The sequence below is a fragment of the Antechinus flavipes genome, chromosome 6 (genome assembly GCF_016432865.1).
Source record: "Antechinus flavipes isolate AdamAnt ecotype Samford, QLD, Australia chromosome 6, AdamAnt_v2, whole genome shotgun sequence".
In the NCBI taxonomy this organism is placed as follows: Eukaryota; Metazoa; Chordata; class Mammalia; order Dasyuromorphia; family Dasyuridae; genus Antechinus; species Antechinus flavipes.
In genome coordinates this window covers 21,506,336-21,529,597 of record NC_067403.1, presented here as the reverse complement: position 1 = coordinate 21,529,597, position 23,262 = coordinate 21,506,336, and positions in this window count along the sequence as shown.

The window sequence follows — 23,262 nt, the reverse complement described above, 5'->3', positions numbered from 1 at the left end:
CCTCTAGACAGTAAACAATCCAACATAGTTAAACATGTGCAATTCTTCTAAATATAATTCCATATTTGTCATGCTGAACAAGAAAAATCAGACCAAAAGGAAAACATAAATATAAAAAAAGAAACAACAAAAAGGGGAAAAACTATGAGATATTCAGTCTCCATAGTTCTCTCTCTGCATGGATGGAAAAAAACATCCATCATAAATCTCTTGAAATTGGCTTGAATTAACTCACTGCTGAAAAGAATCGAGTCAATCACAGTTGATTATCACATAATCTTGCTATTACTATATACAATGTTCTCTTGGTTCTACTCATGTCATTTAGCATCAGTTCATATAAATTTGTCCAGCTTTTCTAAAATCAGCTTGCTTATTTTTATGGATTAATAACAGTCCATTATATTCACATAGCATAACTTATTCAGCCATTCTCCAATTGATGGGCATCCACCTAATTTCCATTTCCTTGCAACTGCTCCAAATGTTTTTACACATGTGGGTCTTTTATTTTCCCCTTATCTCTTTGGAATACAGACCCGTAGTGACATTGCTGGAACAAAGAGAGGGTAAGTTGATAGTTCTTTGGGCACAGTTCAAAATTGCTCTCCAGAATTGTTGGATCAGTTTACAATTCTACTAACAGTGCATTAATGTCCCAGTTTCCATATATTCCCTCCAACTTTTATCATTATCTTTTCCTGTCATCTTAGCCAATCTGAGAGGTATGTAGTGTCATATCAGAGTTGTCTTAATTTGCATTTTTCTAACAAATAGTGATTTAGAACATTTTTATATGATTATAAATGGCTTTAATTTTTTTTTCATCTAGAAAATATATAATCACATCATTTGACCATTTTTCAGTTAATGAATGGTTTGTATTCTGATGCATTTGAGTCAATTCTCTAAAGATTTTAGAAATTCTTTTTCAGAAATGCTGGATATAAAATTCTCCGCTCTGATTTCTGTTTCCTTTTTACTTTTGACTGCCTTGGTTTTGTTTGTACAAAAATGTGTTGTTCTTTTTTAATTTAATACAATCATAATGATCCATTTTGTATTTCATAATATATTCCAGGTCTTCTTTGGCCTTAATTTTTTTTCCCTTCTTCACAGATCTTCATGATAGACTATCCTCTTTTACTAATTTGCTTATATGTAATGACCGCGTATTTAAAGTCAGCCGGAGTCAGGAATTCAGGTTAAGGGGAAAATCTTCAATATTTATTGAAGCGAAGAGGTGAATAAAGATTGCTATAGCAAATATAGGCAAGAAAGATTGCGATAGCAAATATAGGCAGTTGCGACAGGAAGCCAGCTAAGAGAGAGCGACGCGAGCCGAGGCAACCATGGAGGCAACTGTGTCGGCAACTGTGGCAATGGCCGTCCCAAAGGTCTCTCCTCCCCTTCCTTCTCCACTCCCCTGCCTCCACCCACCAAAATCGTCATTTCCTATACAACACATCAGGACTTGCACAAAGAGTGGGTGGGGGCCATTCTCTCTCCAAGCTTATCTATTAATAGAGTATGGTCCAATTACTATTTAGCCTCATGTGCTTGGGACCTCAGTGCATCAACTCAAGCCTCAGCCCATTACATCTCCCGCTTTCTTTTGTTTTAGAACACAGGTGATCATGCCATCCCTGACTCTTCAGGGAGGTCAGAGCCCCCAAGGGGAGGTGATCACACCCTCCCTGATTTCTCAGGAAAGGAGGTGAAAGCACCGAAAAGGAAGTGATCACGACCCCCCTGACTTCTCAGGAAGGGAGGTGAAAGCACTAAAAAGGAGATAATCATGCCCTCCCTGACATCTCAGGAAGGGAGATGAAAAGCACCAAAGGGAAGTGGGGGTTGCTAGCAGGTTTCTGGGCTCAAGGGTCTTATTATGCACAAACCCATCAGCATGGGAACACATAGCACATAGCAACAACGCAGAGACTATTAGTGATGACTCTCCCCACAGTCAGTGCAGGCTTGATGTGGTGTAACAAACATGAATTATGCACCCAAGTAACGGTATAACAAACAATATAAATCAACAGTATGATGTAAAAGATTGCCAGAAGTCCTAGAAGGAGAGTATGTAAACAGCAGTCACACATACACCTCTTCAGCAGCCAAGAGATAGTCCAAAACCAGTCTATTGTCCATTGCTTCACATATCAGGGAATCCAATGATCCCCCCAAGTTTTTGAAGTCCAGCAAAAGTCTTTTTATGTCTTAGGGAATCCAATGATTCCAGCAGATTTTGAAGTCCTGTAACAGTCTTATCATTTCTCAGAAAATCCAATGATTCCTGAGGGCTTTAAAGTCCTACAACAATCTTATGTCTCAGAGAATCCAATGATTTCTGAGGGTTTTGAAGTCCAATGATTTTCTATGTCCATGAGTCAAACGCCATAACTGCCACACTCTTTCAATGGTGAGCACAATCAGCAACAGAACCACCCGATGTTTCTTGGGTCTTCTCCTTCGTTTCAAGGGTCTGCTCCGTCTCTCTGCGATGGACAAGGCGAATACGGCTTGTTGGCACCCATCTGATTCCTTCTCCACCTGTAGAGATACAAGCAAACCCTCTCCCCCAAGCAGTTAGCCTATCTGGTCCCTTCCATTCACCACTTTCTGGGTCTCTCCACATCACCTGGCGATTATCTAAAGATAGTGGAGCTGCTCGCACTGGACATTGCCCTTCCGGTGGGTTATAAAACCTGTCTGCCGGAGCCAGTGCATCTTCGTCAAAAATCAAGAAGTTAATAGTATAAAGAGCTAGATTTAGTAGTTCTCTAGGGTTACCTGTGGCTCCCCCTTTCTTTTGTTTTTGGAGGAGCGTCTTAATGTCTCTGTTTCTCCTCTCTACTATTGCCTGTCCTTGAGGATTAAAGGGTATGCCAGTGGTGTGTAAAATCTTATACTGTGCACAAAAGTGTGCAAAATGTTTGGAGGTGTATGCAGGACCATTGTCTGTTTTTATTGCTTGTGGCACACCCATAATGGCAAATGCTTGCATGAGAAATTCAGTGACCACTCGGGCTGTCTCTTTTGCTGCTGGTATGGCAAAAGTGAATCCTGAAAAGGTGTCTACCACAACATGGATAAAAGACAGACGACCGAAAGATTTATAATGGGTCACATCCATTTTGCCAGATTTCATTGGGTCTCAAACCACGAGGGTTCTTCCCTGGAGGCAGTGTAGGAGCATGGAAAGGAAGGCAAGCTGTACAGCTTTTTACTATGCTCCTAGCTTCCTCTTTTGTAATCCCAAATTGTAAACGCAAAGCTCGAGCAGCCTGATGGTACTTAGAATGGGATTCCTGGGCCTCCTGAAATAAAGGTGTACTGGCTAACATAGTTAAAAGGCTATCTGCCTTTGAGTTCCCATCAAAAATAGGGCCTGGGAGTCCACTATGTGAGTGGACATGCAAGATATAAATCTTACCTGGATGTTTTCTCACTTGCTCCTGAAGTTCCTTAAAGAGCTGATATATATTAGAAGCTGCAAATTTTATTTGGGCTGTGGCAATTCTTTGTACCACACCTACTGAATAGGCTGAATCAGATATTATATTTATGTCTCCTGGGTAATAAGTGAGAGCTAACATGATTGCATACAATTCGTTCTGCTGAGTGGACTGAAAAGGAGTTCTGACTACTCTCTTTATGGTTAAATCATGAGAGTATACAGCACAAATATTGTGTTTGGATGCATCTGTAAAGATAGTTGGTCCTTTAAGAGGAACTTTAGAAACTTTTTCTTCAAGAATCCATCGCCAATTATGTAAAAGTCTGGTTATCTTTAATGGAGACCCATGTATAAAATTAGGAGCCATGGCTAATAAAATTTGCCACTCTGGGATGGTCTCACAACACACATTAATTTGTGTATTGGTGTAAAAGGTGTATATCTTATCAGGTCTTGCCCCAGATAATTGTACTGCTCGCTTAATGGCCTTTAACAAAATTCTAGCCACAAGCACTGGGTAAGGAGTAAGGCTTTGTTCTGGTTGTGCCGGGAGGTTCACCCACTCTATCACACTGTCTCCTTGATGAAGGACTACTGTGGGTGCCTCTTGTGTGGCAAAAACTGTTATTTCCAAGGGTTTTTGAGTGACTCTCTCAACCACATTGGATAAAGCCAGTTCAACTTCTCTCAAAGCCTCTTGAGCTTCTTTTGTAAGCTGGCGTGGTGAATTTAAAGCACTGTCTCCCCTTAAAATATCATATAATGGTTGTAACTGATAGGTAGTCAAGCCTAACACTGGTCGCATCCATTGGATATCTCCTATCAATTTCTGAAAATCATTTAAGGTGTTTAGCTTCTCTGTTCTTAAGGACAGTTTTTGTACTGTAAGCACCTTAGGGTATACTTCATATCCTAAATATTGAAAAGGAGCATGTCTTTGAATTTTCTCTTCAGCTATGTATAATTTGTAGTATCTTAGTGTTTCTATGGTCTTTTGCAGACATGCTTCTAGCATTTGTTCCTCAGGTGCACATCCCAATATATCATCCATATAATGTAATAGTATTACTTTTGGAAATGCTTTTCTTATTGGAGCAAGAGCAGCAGCAACATACATTTGACACATAGTGGGGCTGTTTTTCATTCCCTGTGGCAAAACTGTCCATTCATATCTTTTATAAGGCTCAGCTAAGTTAACGCTGGGCACTGAAAAGGCAAATCTTTTCATATCCTCCTTATTCAGAGGGATAGAATAGAAACAATCCTTAATATCGATGACCCAAAGAGGCCATTCTCTAGGCAATTGAGTAGGAGATGGAAGTCCAGGCTGAAGAGTTCCCATAGTTTCCATCTGTTCATTTACTTTTCTTAAATCAGTGAGCATCCTCCATTTTCCTGATTTCTTTTTTACAACGAACACTGGGGAATTCCAAGGACTTAGAGAAGGTTGTAAATGTCCTTGTTCAAGCTGTTCCTGTACTATATCTAATAAGGCCTGAATTTTATCGCTACCTAAGGGCCACTGTTCTATCCATACTGGTGTATCAGTTTTCCACTGGATAGGAACAGGTGAAAGTGTTGGCAGGCCTTCAACAGCAGCCCTGCTTAAAAAACCGAAGTACTCATTTTTAACCCTAATTGTTGTAAAACATCTCTTCCCCACAGATTGATGGGGAGTTTTTCAACTATAAAAGGAGTAAAAACTCCTGTTTTGCCTTCAAAAGTCCATCTCATAGGGGCAGCACTAACTTCAGCTGCTATTGATCCTCCTACTCCAGACATATAGGTGTCTGCTTTAATCTTTGGCCAGTGACTGGGCCAATTGGCACCTCTAATAACTGTACGATCTGCACCTGTGTCTACTAATCCTTCCAATGGTAGGCCATTTATATAGATAGTGAGCATAGGTCGGTCAGCCGTTACTGCTGCTGTCCAGTATATTTCTGGTTTTTGTGGTCTGGAGTCAGAACCTGGGTGACTATCACGAGGCTGCTTATTAGGATTCTGTATGAGTAAACCTGATGCTACTACGTCTCCTGGGTGATAAGTCACACATTGTCTACCTGTATTAGTGACTGGGATATTATCTACACATTCCCCAGTTTCCCACATCAGTGTGTGGATGGACACTGTTTTGTACGTACAAAAAGGAGGTGAAATGGTCAAGCCTACTGTGCCTGGAGGTAAGGGATCCATAGGCTGGAGAGGAACAGATTTCACCTTTCCAGGGGGTATCTCAGTTGTCCCAGCTGCATACAGCTCTATTCTCCCCAATTGTAATTCCCTTCTGCCATCAGGTTGCTTCCTGGCTGGTTGACTGTGTAATCCCCTTCTCCCATCATATGGCTTTCTGGCTGATTGGTCATGTCTGGATACTGGACTTCTAGGCCCTCCCTGGGTGCACCATTGGCTGCCATCATGCCCCAAGTGTTTTTTGCCTTGGGCCCTGGGGCTGGGCCCCTCATCCCGTTTCCCTGAATCTGTCTGCATTCTGAGGCCCAATGGAAGCCTCTGTTGCATTTTGGACATGGGGTTTGGGGTCTTGTTCTCCCACCTTGTTTTCCCATTCTATCTCTATACCAACATTGAGCTTTCAGATGCCCTACTTTTCCACACTGAAAGCATCTACGAGTCTCTCTGGAAGTCCCTTGCCAAGAGGGATTCTGTCTTCCCATGTTTGAATTTTGGGAAGTCTGCACCATAGCCTGGGTATAAAAGGCACCTGTGTCCACTGTGGCACAGCGTCTTATGATCTCCTCTAAAGGAGCATCCCTGCGCAGTCCTAGTATAATTCTTCTGCAAACCTCATTAGCATTTTCCTTAGCAAGTTGCCTTATCAAAACATCTGTTATTGGATTTTCTCCATTTGTTCTTGTGATAGCTGTCTGCAAGCGTCCCACAAAGTCAGCAAAGGGTTCATTTGGCCCTTGTGTTATTTTTGTGAAGGCCCCCCTCTTGTCGTCTTTATTGTGGAGGGAAGCCCACGCTTTGATAGCATTAACAGCAATTTGCTCATATGCTGCTACAGAATAATTAATTTGTGCTGCGACATTTGCATAAGGACCTGTACCTGTAAGTAGGTCATAGGTGATTGCAGCATGAACTCCACTTTGACTATTTTGTTGGGCTTGTATCCTACAGAGCTCACTATATTCAGAAAGCCACAAGTAGTTTTGTCCAGGTTCTAGGCATATCTTTGCTATAGATTTCCAGTCATTAGGGGTCAAGATTTCAAAAGACAAATTTTGTAATAGCATCTTAACATAAGCTGATGTAGCCCCATAAAGAGTGCAAGCTTTTTTCAGGTCTTTGAGGATATCTATATCAAAAGGAGAGTATCTTCTACTTTCTTGACCTGAAGAATCAAACTGTTGAATAACTGGAAAAATGTGGTGTTGGATTTCCAATACATTTCTCCCTTCTTCTTTGGCCTTAATTAGTCCCTTTTGCAATCTACTCAAAGGAGCAGCTGGACGCTGTGGGGGAGGGGCTGGATGCTGGGGGGGAGGTGCTGGTGCTGTCACTGCCCCCCCCACTACCCCTCCTCCCTCCATCCCAGAGGGTGGAGTTGATGGAGGAGAGTCAATTACCTGCTCCTCAGGTGGGGCTAAAGCTGCCTCAGATTCACCCCACCCTTGAGCCTCACTTAAGTCTTCATGCCCTGTGGGGATATGGCCATTAATCTGTTCTTTGTCTTCCTCCTTTACCTCAGGCTTCCGCATTTGGCCATTCTTAGAGTTTTTTCCTTTTCTCCTAAAACTAGTACGGTATTTTAAGGCCATCTGTATCGTATTATATAAATAGAATGCCTCGAAGGGAACTGACTGAGGGTTGTCAATGTTATAATCAGAGATCTGTTGACCAACCAATGCCCAGTTACCCAGAGAGATTTGCTCTTCCTCTAAGAACCCAGGGGAGGTAAGTTTTAATGTACTCAAAAGTTTAGCTGCGTGTTCCCAAGATACAACTAGCCCTTCCTCTTCTATCAGGTCACGCAGGCTTTTTATAACACCACTCCTGGGTGGGGCAGGGGTTGGGGGGTTTGGGGTGGGGGATGGAGAATCTTTACCTAGGATCTGTCCCATTTCAGCCAAAAAGTTACTGCTTTAGTCTTTAAGAAAATAAGTTCCCTGTTTGTCTTATACTCACCTAAATTCCTGGTCACTGGAGACTTCTTCAGTGAAAGTAGGGTCCTTGGTTCCCACGCTTGGGCGCCAAATGTAATGACCGCGTATTTAAAGTCAGCCGGAGTCAGGAATTCAGGTTAAGGGGAAAATCTTCAATATTTATTGAAGCGAAGAGGTGAATAAAGATTGCTATAGCAAATATAGGCAAGAAAGATTGCGATAGCAAATATAGGCAGTTGCGACAGGAAGCCAGCTAAGAGAGAGCGACGCGAGCCGAGGCAACCATGGAGGCAACTGTGTCGGCAACTGTGGCAATGGCCGTCCCAAAGGTCTCTCCTCCCCTTCCTTCTCCACTCCCCTGCCTCCACCCACCAAAATCGTCATTTCCTATACAACACATCAGGACTTGCACAAAGAGTGGGTGGGGGCCATTCTCTCTCCAAGCTTATCTATTAATAGAGTATGGTCCAATTACTATTTAGCCTCATGTGCTTGGGACCTCAGTGCATCAACTCAAGCCTCAGCCCATTACACTTATATTATCACTATTTAAATCTAAATCATGAATCCATTTTGACCTTATCTTGATATAGAGTGTTAGTTATGGTCAGTGACTAGTTTTTGTCACACTATTTTCCAGTTGTCCCAGCAATTTTAACCAAATAATGAGTTATTATCCCATAAGCTGAATTTTTCCATTTATTGAACACTAGATTACTATAGTATTGACTATTGTGTCTTGTGAATCTAGCATATTCCTCAGATCAAGTTGTCTCTTTCTTTGCCAGTACCAAATGGTTTTGATGACCAAATATTAGTCCTTTCAAAAATTCCAGGGAAGTCCTAACTTGTGATAGTTATCATAGTTAAGTAAGCAATGGATTGTCATAATTCTTCCATGTTTATGTCCAAGCAACCATAAAATAGCACCTCAAAACAAATCCTTGAACAATAGGTAACCATAGAATAGCATCCCCAAAATAAATCCTGGAACAGCTAAACCAGAAAAAAAAAAGATGAAGGAAACAAGTCTTTTAGCTTAAGAGACTTACAGGATCCCCAGGAACTGTCTGTCTCACTCATGTAAGAGAGGAACCTAGCCCAAGAAAGGAGGTGTTCCAGCAGGCCAGCAGCAAGCCCCACCTCTGCAAATCAATAATAGATTCTGAGTCCCAGGGCAGTAGAGCTGGAAAATGTCAACACTAAGACCCCCTCATATGCCTCAGCATAGCCAGGGGAACTGGCAGCATCCAGCTCTGAGACCACCACAGTGCTTAGTCCCAGGCAAAGAGGAAATCTCCAGTAGTCAGACCTGAGTAAATAGGTATACACTACACCTATGGGTGCCTAAGTAAATAAGCAATCTCCAGCTTAGTGAATCCCTGTGACACTCTTTAACATAGCCCAGGGCAAACAAGAAGCCATCAGCATCCAGACTGCCAAGTGGCTCAGTAAAAATCCAAAATCTAATAAAAATGAATGTTGGCAATTAAAATAATCTTGAGGAACAAGAATATAAGCCATTCCCCAATTTATAGATGATCAAAGAATATGAACAGGAAGTTATTGGATAAAGAAAACAAAGCGAACTTTAGACATATCAAGAAGTTCTCTGAAGCACTTTTGATGGGAGAAATGCAGATTAAAATAATTTTGAGATATCACTTCACATCTATCAGATTCACTGATATGACAAATGGAGGAAATGTAGGAAAACTGATATATTAATGCATTGTTGGTGGAGTTCTAAACTGATCAAACTATTTTGGAGAGTAATTTAGCCTAAAGGGTAACCAAACTGTGTATACTTTTTGACCCCCCAAATACCCCTACTAGCTCTGTATCCCAAAGAAATCATTAACAAGGGAAAATGAATTAGATGTACAAAACTATTTATAGCAGCCCTTTTTGTGGTATCAAAATATTAGAAATCAAGGGGAGGCTCATCAATTAAGAAATATCTGATCAAGCTGTGTTATAATGAATGTGATAGATATTGTGCAATAAGAAATAAGAAATATTTATAGGCAGATTTCAGAAAAGCTTGGAAAGACTTCTCTGAACTAAGGCAGAACCAGGGCAATATTGCACACAATATCAACAACACTGTGTGATGATCAACTAGGAATGACTCTGCTTTTCTCAGAAACTCAAAGATCTAATATAAGCACAAAGGATACACAAAGAAATATACTGTCCACATCCGGATAAAGAAATGATTGATTCTGAATGCAGTTCAAAGAATATTTTTTTACTTTATTCTTTTTCATTTTTTTTCTTTTGATCTGTGTCTTCTTTTACAGCGGTGACTAATGTTTTACATAATAGCACATTTATGACCTATATCAAAACGCCTATCATTTTTTAGAGGAGAAGAGAGGGAAAAAGAGAGAAAAACTTAGTACTCAAAATCTTATAAAAAATGAATGCTAAGAAATTTCTGGACTTGTAATAGCGTAAAAAACACTATTAAAATCCCAGGCAACTATCCAAGCTCTTTTCTGATTCAAAAGGAGAATGTCATAGGAGATTTCTATTGTAGTCTTTGGGAAGGTGATTACATTTAGAAAGAAACATATTAGTGTCTTCCATGACTATTCCTTTCCCTGAATCCAGAGAAAATAAGAACATTTGTCTTATTAAAAATTAAAGTGATACCACTAGAATTTCAACTCTACTATTTAAAACATGCATTTTTTTAATAAGACAACTTTTCAATAGATTATTCATGCACCAGCAGATTCATTCATAATCCATTTCATTTTACGATGTATAGGTAAATCTCACTGATGTTGATACCTAGCTAACAAAAATTCATCATCTTTTCATTTATTTATTTATTTGTTCAATGATTCATTTAGTTAGCTTCTGGCCATCTGAATGAGTGAATTCTCTACCAAAGAAGGGGAAAAAAAAACAAGTACTATTAAGATTGTTAGTTGAAATGCAAGAATATCTTATTTGATTATATTTAACATTCTATCTACACACATATAATGACTCATTTCTATTTGAGTTTGACACCACTGGTCTAAATCAATCTACTGAAATAGTTCTCTCCAAATCCCTTAATGAACTCATCACTTAGTCCAAAGACCTTTCCCCTTCTTCATTCATTTTAATATCTATTCACCATTTGGCATTTGATTATCTTCTCCTTCATGATGTCCTCTCTTGCTTGGCTTCAGTGTCACTGGATTCTCATGGCTTTATTCCAACACATTTGTCTACTTTCTCTGTCTTTTTTGTCTCCTCTGCTTTCTCTGCTCTTAAAAATAGATATATCTTCAAAGTTATATACATAGATTTTCCATTCTCTCTATAATCTCTGTCATTCTCACCTTATACACTTTCATGACTTTTAACATCAACTCTGAGTGATACTGAAATCATAAAATGTCTATTTTCATCTTGTACTATTTCCCTACAGCTAAAACAAATCCTATATTTTTGTGCTTTATATATCCAACTAGGTGTTTCAATAATATCTTAAACACAATGTCAAAAATTGGTCTCATCACTCTCACTATTAACAAACTCTTTTTATTCAGTTGTTTCCGTCCTGCCTCTTTTTTTAATGAATTCATTTGAGATTTTCTTGGTAAAGATATTAGAATAGTTTGCCATTTCTTTCTCCACCTCATTTGATAAATGAGAAAATAGTGGCAAATAAGCTTAAGTGAATTGTCCAGAACCACATAGCTGTTAAGTGTCTGGCATTGGATTTTAGCTCTTCCTGACTCCAGTACTAGCACCCTATCCATTTTGCCACCTAGTTGCCCAACCAATTATTGCTAAACAATGGTTATTCTATTCTTGTTGAGCACTGTCTGTATTCTTACTTATTAGGCTCATAACATTGACATCATTTTTGACTTCTATTTTACCCTTTTCATTTTCTTATTTAGGAAGTCATATTTCTTTCTTTGTAATTATTTACAAGAACAAACTCCTTCTTCCTTTTGTCAGATTCAATGCCTCGTTCAGACCTTTACTTTTCCATCGAATAGAAGAATGTTAGAGTCAGAAGGATGTAAAATGCTACCCAGTCCAATCTATAATCTTGGGAGAAAATTTTTCCTTACAATATTCCAGACAATTGATTATTCATTCAGCCTTTCTTTGCTCGAGGTGTTCCTTTGCTCCCACAGCTGCCCATTATCCTAGTAACTAGAAATAATTCATTAAGCCTAAATCTACCTCTCTGCAACTTCTAATGATTGGTCATTCATTAGTCTGCCCTCTGGAGTAAGCAAAACAATTTGAATCTTGTTTCCTGATGACAGCCATTCAAATGCTTGAAAATAACTTATTATTCACAAATCTCTTTCTTATGCTATGGAACATATATCATAGTACATAATTATTAATAAATATTAAAATATCCTCATTACTTATCAAATAATATATAAATTCCTGATTCTGGTGTTCAAGACTTTCTGTAATCTAGATATAAATTGCTTTTCAGCTTTAGGTCAACCACACTTCCATTGGTCTAGATTCCAGGCAAATAATACCAATTTCTTCTTCTCTTTACCATTTCCATAAGCTTTTGTTAATTCCAATCCCTATTTTCTGGAATCGATTTCTCTACTGCACTCCTACCTTATTCTGTTAATAACTTCTCTTTTAACAAAGACTGGTAAAGATTCCATCATCTATCACATTTTCCTTAAAACATTGACCTTCCTCAAATGACATTTCCTTCCCCCCTCCCCCCCAATGCCATAAAACTGTGATTGGACATTTTTTTTTTCTTTCATATATCTCAGTATCTCTCTTTCCCCTGCTTATTAATATATATTTTCCATGGTACTTTAAATAATAGATACTTTGATGTAGCACTGTCATCAATAGGTCTGATGTAATATAGCTTCTAGGGGAAACAGCAATAATTTTAACTTCCCCTGAGTTTAGGGAGCTTCTATTATAACAATCTCTCAGTGATTCTAAATGTTCTGATTTTGGAATCTGATCCTGAGGCCCCCTGATCTAAGAATGCTATTGTTCTGACAATCTTGTCTGTCAATGATTCGAAAGTCTTCTGGATCTAAGATAGTCCTAGATCTGAGACCACTCCTTGGTTCTACCCTTAGGCCATAAAATAAGCATATCAGTGATATGAACAACAGGATAAATATGTTTCTTTGCTCTGTTTCTTTGCTAAATTCTCTTGAAATTTAGACCACTTCAAGTGGCTTTACAGTTACAATAAATTTTGCCCTTTGACTTGAATATTGGTTCAAGCCTACAAATTCTTTTGAGATACCTCGGAAGACTGATCTATGACCCCCAACCTCTTGGGATCTCTTTCCAACCTTAACAGGTCGGCAAAGTAATAAATATCCTTTAGCATTAGTTTCAACATTCTTTACATAGTAATCAAATGAGCATCTTTAACTCCATCTGTTACTTTATCTACTTGTTATATGAAACACTTCTTTGATTTCTCAATTAATTGTGATAAAATTATGATGAGAGTTAAGTTGAATTCTGTTTCTCACTATATCATCTGTAAAAAGAAATGTTTAAGTTGTTATACATATGATTCACCAAATATCATTTTGATATTCTCCAAAGAAGCAGGTAGCACCCGTGCTTTTACTAGTAAGGATTTTAGCATTTGCAATTATGTACTTCACCTTATATCATTTGTGCAATTTTAATGCAGTAGGCATAGATATTGAGAAAGTGTGTTTTTTCTTATTAAAAATATAGATTTTCCTGTGGGAAAAATGTCTCAAAGTATTCTGTATGCATACCCTCAAGATGTCATTTTAATTTTATTTGCCATTTCAATTTAATGTTGGCTACCACTAACACATTCATATAAAGCAGTCTTTTCTCTCTGTAATCAACAATACTTGTGAATCCCAATTATAAATATGATAGACTTTATTTTACTGTTTCTATATTTTTGCTACTTATGTTTCTCCTGCCGTTGCTTATACTATTACAAATGCTCCATTTTTTTTCTTCCAAATAAATATATATATTATTAATGAAAGGATTATTTTGCCATAATATTAAAATACACTCACACACACAAATGACAATTACATATAACAGTCAAAAATTCAAAATTATTTCAAATAACCAATTTCAAGTTATTCAAATTGTATTTAATTTGCAGAATTGGTTTATAGAAACCACCATGTTATATTAAACTTTTCAAAATGGAGTTTTTAGAAGGATTTGTACTTGAAATACCCAGTGATTTGTTATTACTTCATTCCCTTCTGTCTCATTACTTTCCAAATTAAGGTTGTCTCATGATCCCTATATAATATTTTTTTTTAAAACTCTACCTGTATTATACTTATCCCCCATGTCAGTATTGCTCTCTCTTCTTTTAAATTCTACCCACTCCGTTCGAATGTTCCCTCACCAACAATGTCATATTGTTTTCCCTAAATAGTAATAATTACTTGTTTGTGAACTTCATATAGAAATTTACATGTATATATGCAGTTTCATATTTTATTTTGTATTAGCGGTATTTGTATATATGTCAACCTAATACAAACTATAATTGCCGTGAATGAAAGTAACTTGTTTTACCTAATTTTTGTATCTTCCTTAATGCACTGTGCAAAGTTATGCACACAGCATAACTTTAAAAAAATAAAAATATGGAATAATTAAATTTTGTTTTACTTAACCACAAGTTTTATTAGAATCAAAATCAGATTAAAATAAAATATTATTATTTTTCCCAAGACCTAAAACAAGGATGAGTGCATAGTTAGTTGATAGAAAATATTTCCTTCCTTGCAATAAATTAAATATCATAAAGCATTTAACATAGTATCTGACACATAGTGGAGAATTAATAATTGTTACTTCATTAATATTTTAATATTGCTATCATATAGTGATAGCACTTGGTGTCAACTCTATGAGGTCCATATAGAAATCTAGAGTCACAGATATTTTCCCTCTGTCTTTTACTCTATAATAACTCTTTAAAAGTGATAGTGACTTCCAGTTTTAGGAAATATTTTATTTATATACATTAATTAGATATAGGAAGGCAAAATTAATACAAATACTTTAAAAAACCTAATGCTTATCATATAATAAGCAAATGAAACTAACATCTATAATTTTGTTTGTTTATAAGAAAATTGATCATGATTGTTCCACTTAATATCGTGTAAAACTAATATATTGATTAATCATTCTTAACTCAAAATATAAATAAATAACTATTTTTGGCTGTAACATTTTAGATTATTTAAGCTCAATTGCACAGAATCTTCATAATTCCAATTGATGAAACTATATATAGTTTGAAGGCATTTTCAATTATAGAGATAATCTAATCTTTAAGAAAATGGTAATTCAACAAAACCAAAAATATATAAAATTATAATAGTATGAAAGAGAGGGGAAAGGTCAAATTGAGATGAAAATTTATTTAAACCATTTCTATCTTTCCATGAATATAAAGGAACATAACAACATTTCAGAATCTCTGTTGTTGCAAAGTAAACTTAATAATAATGAAACAGCAAGTGGTTAAGCAGTTATAAATCTCATAATAACCATATTTATAATTCACAATCACTGAAGGTTGAAAGAAAAAAAATAAAAGCAAGTTTTAGGTTCATTTTCAATCATGTTTCAATAAATGTAGTATATACATTCAAGAATATATATATATATATATATATGTGTCAATTTAACTAATGGTATCTAAGTAACTAGATTAATCAGTGCTCCATTTTCAACCTATAAAAATAATAAAAATGAATCTAAGGAAGAATAAGTATTTCTTTTAAAATCAACATTAAAATTGAAGTTTTGCAAGATATATATATATATATATACGCACATATATATGCATGTATATACACACTCACATATATAGTGATTATATCCTTGAATATATTTTTCTCCATATATATTTTGTTTTATTTTTACATGCATATTAACTTTTTAAAATACACATTTCTTTATGAATCATGTTGAGAGAGAAAAATCACAAGAAAAGGCAAAAAAAATGACAGAAAAAATGGAAAAAAAGTGAACACAGCATGTGTGGATTTACATTCAATTTCCACAGTTCTCGTTCTGTAGGCAGATAGCATTTTCTAACTAAAATCTATTGGGATTTCCTTGAATTATAGATCCTTAGTAGTGAATTTTGATATCTTACTAGTCAAAATGATTTAGTCACTCAAAGTTGGTTTTTAAAACAAAATTCCTGCTACTGTATATGTTGTTTTCTTGATTCTGTTCATTTCACTTTCATTATTTTATACAAATATAACCACATTTTTCTGCAATCAATCAACTCATCACTGTTTATCATATGGTAATTTTCTATTATGATCATATGCCACAGCATGTTCAGTCATTCCCCAATTGACATGCATATCACAATTTACAGTTTGTTTGTTTGTTTTTTTGCCCACCACAAAGAGAGCTGCTATATATATTTTAGAACACATATGTTCTTTTCCTTTTCCCCTAAGTATCTCTAGAAATAGACTTAGTAGTGGTATTGCTGAGTCAAAGAGTGTAAGAACTTTAATAACTCTCTGGGTATAATTCTAGATTATCCTCCAAAATAATCGGATTAGTTCACAATTCCACCAACTATGAATTAGTGTCACAGTTTTTCCACCTTCCCTCCAACATTTGTCACTTTCCCCTCCAATCATTTGAATGATTATGACATGTATAAAATGGTACCTCGAGGTTATTTTAATTAGCATTTTTAATAAATTATGGCAGAGTATTTTATATGACAAAAAGTTGTCATGATTTCTTAATCAGAAAACAAGTCATTGACTTCTAAGTTCCTTCCCATCTCTAAATCTGATTCTATGAACTAGGATGAATGAAGAGAAATTACAGGAAGACAGATTTAGCATTATGTGAGTTCTATATTTCAATACTTTACTGAATGGGTAAAGTTCCCCAACTTATAGTTGTTCTTTATCATTGTTGTTCTATGAATAAAAGGTAAATCACCTCTTATCTGTTTCACAGAAATGGCATTCATCAAGCCTATTTTATATCAAGTGTATGAATGTTTGACATTATTAATGACAAAGTTCACACTATTTCCTTCTATAAATAGATTTGGGTATTTTAAAAAATATTTTAAAGAAAGCCAAATCAGATTTTTTTACTTAATATTTATTGTTATTAAAATGTTTAAGGGCAAGAATAGTTCAAAATACTACCTTGCCATAATGCCATTATCTGGTATAGGATCATAGATATCATTCAAAAAATACATAGTACAGGGTTATCTAATGCATTAACCTGATTTTATAGGTGAGAAAATGAAAAGCAGAGAAGGTAACTGACTTCATCAGATAGATTGTAAGTGGCTTAGTTGGAACATGATTCTTCTAACCTAGAATATTTTCTACTTTATCACATCGCTTCTAGGAGAGTAAAAGAATAGGAAGTAAGTTATAAAGTCATCTCAACAATATTAATAAAATTCAAAATGTGAAAGAAATTAATAAAATGCTAGTTTCCCCTTCAAGAAAAAAAGTTCCTCTTAGGTAAAACATTTACATGACCTTGACAGAAGTTTGAATGCTTCGACACTTTTATTAGCTATAACCATTATAGTTTTCTAAGTAATCTTAGTACACTTAAAAAAAAAAAGTCCTATCTTCAACTCAAATGAGTAAAATGAAAACCAGACCCCTGAAAAGAATGAAGCTATTATCAGCCATTGAGCTCATTTGAGTTCACTGGGGACAACAAATAATGCTATCTAATTAATTAGGATGACAGGAAACTGCATGACACATTTCTTATGGCTGGCTGGTTTAACATTCTAAAACCCTCTTGTTGATTAGGACTTGCATGTTTTAAATAGAAAAGGATGTTAGACACCCCATCTGTTGTGTATCTGAGCTTCAGGAAAAAAAAAAAAAAAGGTACACTGAAGTCTTGATAAGTTCATGTCGCCAGAACAAGACAAATGTAGCATCTTATCTGATACATAGAATAAGCATCTTGCTAATTGTTCATAAAATTCTTTTGTTTTGATCAAGTAGAACAAATGGAATATGAATACTGAAAATCTTATCATAGTTGACCCTAAATGTCAGTGTGCAGGATGCTTAGTTCACTTTCAAATGTTTTTTCTTCTATCTAAAAAAAAGAAAAAGAAAGAAAAAAAAAAAAAACAGGAAAAATTGAAAAAAGATGCCCAGTTGAGAAAGCACATCTTGTTTACAGCATCTTGCATGACACATAATGATACAATACAGCATATTATGCAAAGCTTCATCTCCAATTATGTGCATATTCTCAAAGAAATTTGTTAGAAAGCAGTAAGCTTAAAAATGCAAGATTCTATTTCATGGATGAAAGCACCTTTTAAAAAGTAGACTTTGGGTAAACTTTAAGTATATTTGACAAGTATAAAGAAGGAGGGTGCAATCCAAAAACTTAAATGTCAATTTCAGTTATTCTTTATCTAGATTCATGATATTTTTGTGATATTTTAAAATTTTCTTTAACATGGATTTCTACTTATAATTAAAACATTATTATTCTGCTTTTCATTTGATTGGTTAAAACCGCCTATATCCAGCATTGATTTCATAAGGGAAAATTGGTGCTTGCTCTCATTAATCTACAGAATACATAAAATACCAAAAGGGGAGATCTGCTTGATATATGTATACACGTAAATATTGTATTATAAGGAAATGATAAAGTGAATAGTTTTTGAGAAATCTGGGAAGATTTAAATCACCTAAGAGAACCAGAATAACAATGAATACCCAGAATAAAACAAAACAGTAAAAGATGCAATAACTCATTAATGCAATTATTGTACATAATGCAATATAATGCATATTACCCACCTCTAGACAGGTGATGGACTCAAGAAACAGAATAAGACATCCATTTTTGGATTTTGCATGTGAAGGAATTTGTTATAAGATGACATATACTTCTTTTTCTTTTCATTTTTCTTTTTTTTTGTTTGGAAGGTCATTCCAATTAAAAGAAGGAGAGAAAAATAATTTAGTCATAAAATAAAATTTAAAAATAAATATAAGAAGATTTTTGATGGGGAAAGATCTATGTTTTTATAGATGGAAATGATTTCCATTTTACTAATACTACTAAAACTTATAGTATTAAAAGATTGCTGGAAAAATCGATAGGTTTAATGACTTGTCTGGTATCATATAGTTACTATATGTGAAAAGCAGAACTTGAACCTAGTGTTTTGACTTCATATGAAAATTAAATGCAAAATTCTCAATACATTTCTCACAAAACCAGTGTTCTAGTGAAATTATTTTATTTCATTTGTCTATAACTGGTTTTTCAGTATAATGAGATCAAAAGATCCTTGGATTTGGAGATAACCTGAGTTCAAATGTCATTTCTGTTATCCACACCAGTGGATTTCTGTTAAAACAATTCATCACTTTGGATCTCCATTTTCTGTGTCATAAAATTGTTTTCAGAGACATAATTTGGAAGGCTTTGCCCTAAGGAACTAAATTTTGAAGGATATGAAAAATGTAAAATTTAAAAATAATGAAATCATTTAGTATCTTATACTTATAAGATGACAACTTGATATTACTCTTCAGCAGGGGCAGAAACAAATGACCTTAACATCTAATTACCAAGAATAATTAGTTCAATTTGGGCAACACTTTAATTTAGTAGCCACTAAAGCAATTACTTTCATTTCTTGCTCAAATGAATTTGTCTTTTTGAAAAACTGTATTATTTGAACATCCTAAGTGGCAGTGATTATTTCAAGGTATTTTTCCGATGTCTGCTTTGTGTCAAAACTGCTTTTAATGTTTCTAAGATTATCATAAGCTATGATTACAAGATCATAGAATCATATATTTGGAGCTAAAAAGGACCTCAAAGATAATCTATTCACAATTCTCTCTTTTCAGAGAAGAAAACTAATGCCCAAATAAATGAAGTGATTTGCCCAGAATAAAATGATTGAGTAAGTGACAATCTAGGATTTGAAATCAAATCCATGTACTCCTTCAAATATAAATTCAATAGTATATAGATATAGAATTTGTGATTGGCAGGTAATATGATCACTATCCACATATCACACAGACATATACATATATATATATATACCTATACACAAATGTGTGTGTGTGTGTGTGTGTGTGTGTGTGTGTGTGTGTGTGTGTGTGTGAAAGAGAATCTAGGGAAAAATCTTGTCCAAACTTCCCATAATTATATATGGAAAGTGAGGTCAAAAGAAATTGAAAGTCTTGCTCAGTGTTACAACACTTATTAAAAGAAAGGTCTTAATCTTATTTTTCTAATTGTACAATCATTGTTATTTCCACTGTGTTCCACTTTTTCCTTTTAGTCGCTGTCCTTTCTCTTAGGTGTCCATAGATGTATAAGTAACGAATTAGAACTACTTGGATCACTTAAACCAAGATAAGTGATGAATGTGAGGTTACATTAGAACAATTATTCTTTCTGACCAAAGAAGGCAACATTATTCTAAAATAAATCAAAAGCACTGTGACAGAGAAAAAAAGATTCATATATGTCTGTTTGGAAATATACTCAATAATCATGGTAAATAGGAGAGATAAAAAGATAAGAATGAAAAGGGGAATAGATAATCCATGGGCAGACAATTAAAAACATTAAAAGGCTTTAGAAATAATGATTTTAATTTCCAAGTAAAAAAAAGGAGAAGCTGAGATAGAAGATTCTTTTTTTTTCTTAAATCTTTTCTCAAAATTGATTTAATGATAAATCACACAGGAAATGCTTACCATATTCAAAGCATTGTATAAGTCCCTTGGGTATACAACTTTTAGTTAAGACTTGGTCTCTGTGTTCATAATGTTCATAGCTTTAAGAAAGATAAAGATAATTATTACCTTGTTTCTCAATCAATAAGTGTTTATTATACATGGCAGAATTTGCTTATTACTTGAAAAGCCTGCTCCAGAAATCCAAAGCATGTACTATATTGGTTTCAAAGGTGGAAAATTGCTGTTTCTTTAGGAAATCAGAGAAGGTTTCATAAAAAAGAAGACTGATTTGTTATTTACAAATAAGGTAAAATTATTATGAAGCAGGAACATAAGAATATAAATATAAATAAAAAAGAATATAAATATAAAAGAAATAAATATAAAAGAATAAAAAACTAAATAAGAAATTAAGTAAAAGAATATAAATTAAGCTATATAATGTGTAAGGGAAATGACAGAAAGATAAAAATCAGTTACTAGAACAAGAAGACCAAATGAATCTAGAAAGAATAATAATCATCAAACAACTGGTTAACATAAGATTTGAACCTCTTTTGCTCCATCTAAACCAACTTTCTATCTATCATTCCATACTCTTTCTCTCTCTGATTATAAAAATAATTAAAACAGTCTCCACTCTCAAGGAAATTCTATTCTAAAAGAGGACATCAGTCATATATACAAATAGCTAAGGCACAAAATAAGTACCAGACACTTTCAAGTGGTATAGTAGACTTCAAAAGAGTGAGAGATCATTGCTTATCATGGACACCAGGAAATATATCAAGGAGGCAGGACAATTTGAACAGCTTAGTATAACAGAATAAATACTAATCACAGTTATAAGACAAGTGATTTGAGTTCCGCAGTAATTAGTTGGTTCACCATGTACAAATCATTTTTTTTCTGTACTTCCAGGCAACTCAGACTAGCAATGAGCTGGTAAATTGCCATAGATTAAATAAATTCCATAAGAATGTAAGCTCACAAAGACAAGGAAGATTTTACTTTTGTGTTTGCATCCATAATACTTATCATAATATCTATCACGTACTAGGTTTCTGGTAAGTTCACATTGATTGTCCTTCAATGATAGAAATTTTCATAATGAGTTTTGTACTTAGATGAAATTATGGGACTGGATGTATCCTATTCCATGATAAAATCTGAATTATATATATCGATATGTGCATTTACCAAAACACAAAAGTATCCACATATGGCTGCCTAAATAGCTTCATGTAACCATATTCATTGCTCTATGTAACTTTAAATTTTTCATCTTTCCTTAGATTTTACTCATGAAAAGTCAAAGCAATAAAGTGACATTAAATGCCAAGAGGATAAACTCCTCAATAGTATTTAAACTGTAATCCTTACTTTTAATCCCATCCATATCCTCCAGTGGGGAAATATAAAATGTCTTCTGTACATATATTAATCTAATGGAAAAATAAATGCTGAATAATTGGAATTATCAGCAAAGTTCTTCAGTGCATTTACAAAACAGATAAGAAACACAAATAAAAATGCATTGTAATGTGATGTGTGTGTATTTATGCATATAAACATATTCAAAATGACATAAAATAGTCTATTACAAAAAGTGATCTCACTCTTTCACTTTCTTGCTCTCTTTTCCCCTTCTTTTCTGTCTTCCTTTGTACTTTCCTTCCTTCCTTCTTCCATTCTTCTTTCCTTCCTTCCTTACCAGGTTCCTCTGCTGTTAAATTGCATGTCTGAAAGTAAAAGTTCAAAATCTCTGGCACTTAAGGAGCACAGCCTTCAAATACAGGTGAAAGTGGAGTTACTATTTTCAAACCTGACCCAGGGCTCAAAAATGTCTTCTCTGACTAAAATTCACCAGAAAATTATACATATGTTAACGCCCACAGGCTTTTAAGTTTCAGGGAGTGTAGGAAAGTCTATCTTGGATATAAGATTCTATTTTGGTTTCTAAGAATTTCACATAGGTTCCATTTTCATTAAAATAACCTTTCCTACTTATTAAAAAAACTAATTGAGTGAAGTATAGAGATGTATTTTCAGTTGTGATATCATGCATAGTGGAGATCAAACCAAATAGCATATATGCAAATATACCATCTATATTATAGCATGTGTGCAAAAATTTATTTATAGAATATTTGGGATGCAAAGGCATTTGTAGATCATTAAAAAAAAGCTTTTGACTACAAAAAAATCTATTTTATAATCTACCATCAGAAGGATCACATTGGTTTTTTTTTTTTTTTTTTTTTTTTTTTTTTTTTTTTTTTTTGACAATTCAACAAATAGACTTTTATTCAGCTAAGATTATTGATCACAAATGTCAAGTATAATATTGATACATAAAAACTTAAGACTTTTTTTAAACAAATGTAAGCATAATGAATACTTATAAGTCATATAGAATGAAACATTTTCAAAATATAGGAATCTAACGGAAGAAACAAAAACTGTGAGGGAACAGAAAGAAATGCCTACCAATTGATAAATGTTGCTATTTGTCCCTTGTTTTCTTTTTTTTTTTTTTTTTTAAGTTTTTTTATTTAATAATTACATTATATTGACACTCATTTCTGTTCCGATTTTTTTCCCCTCCCTCCCTCCACCTCCTCCCCTAGATGGCAAGCAGTCCTTTATATGTTGGATATGTTGCAGTATATCCTAGATACAATATATGTTTGCAGAACCGAACAGTTCTCTTGTTGCGTAGGGAGAATTGGATTCAGAAGGTATAAATAATCCGGGAAGAAAAACAAAAATGCAGATAGTTCACATTCGTTTCCCAGTGTTCTTTCTTTGGGTGTAGCTGCTTTTGTCCGTCATTTATCAATTGAAACTCAGGTCTCTTTGTCAAAGAAATCCACTTCCATCAAAATATGTCCTCATACAATATCGTTGT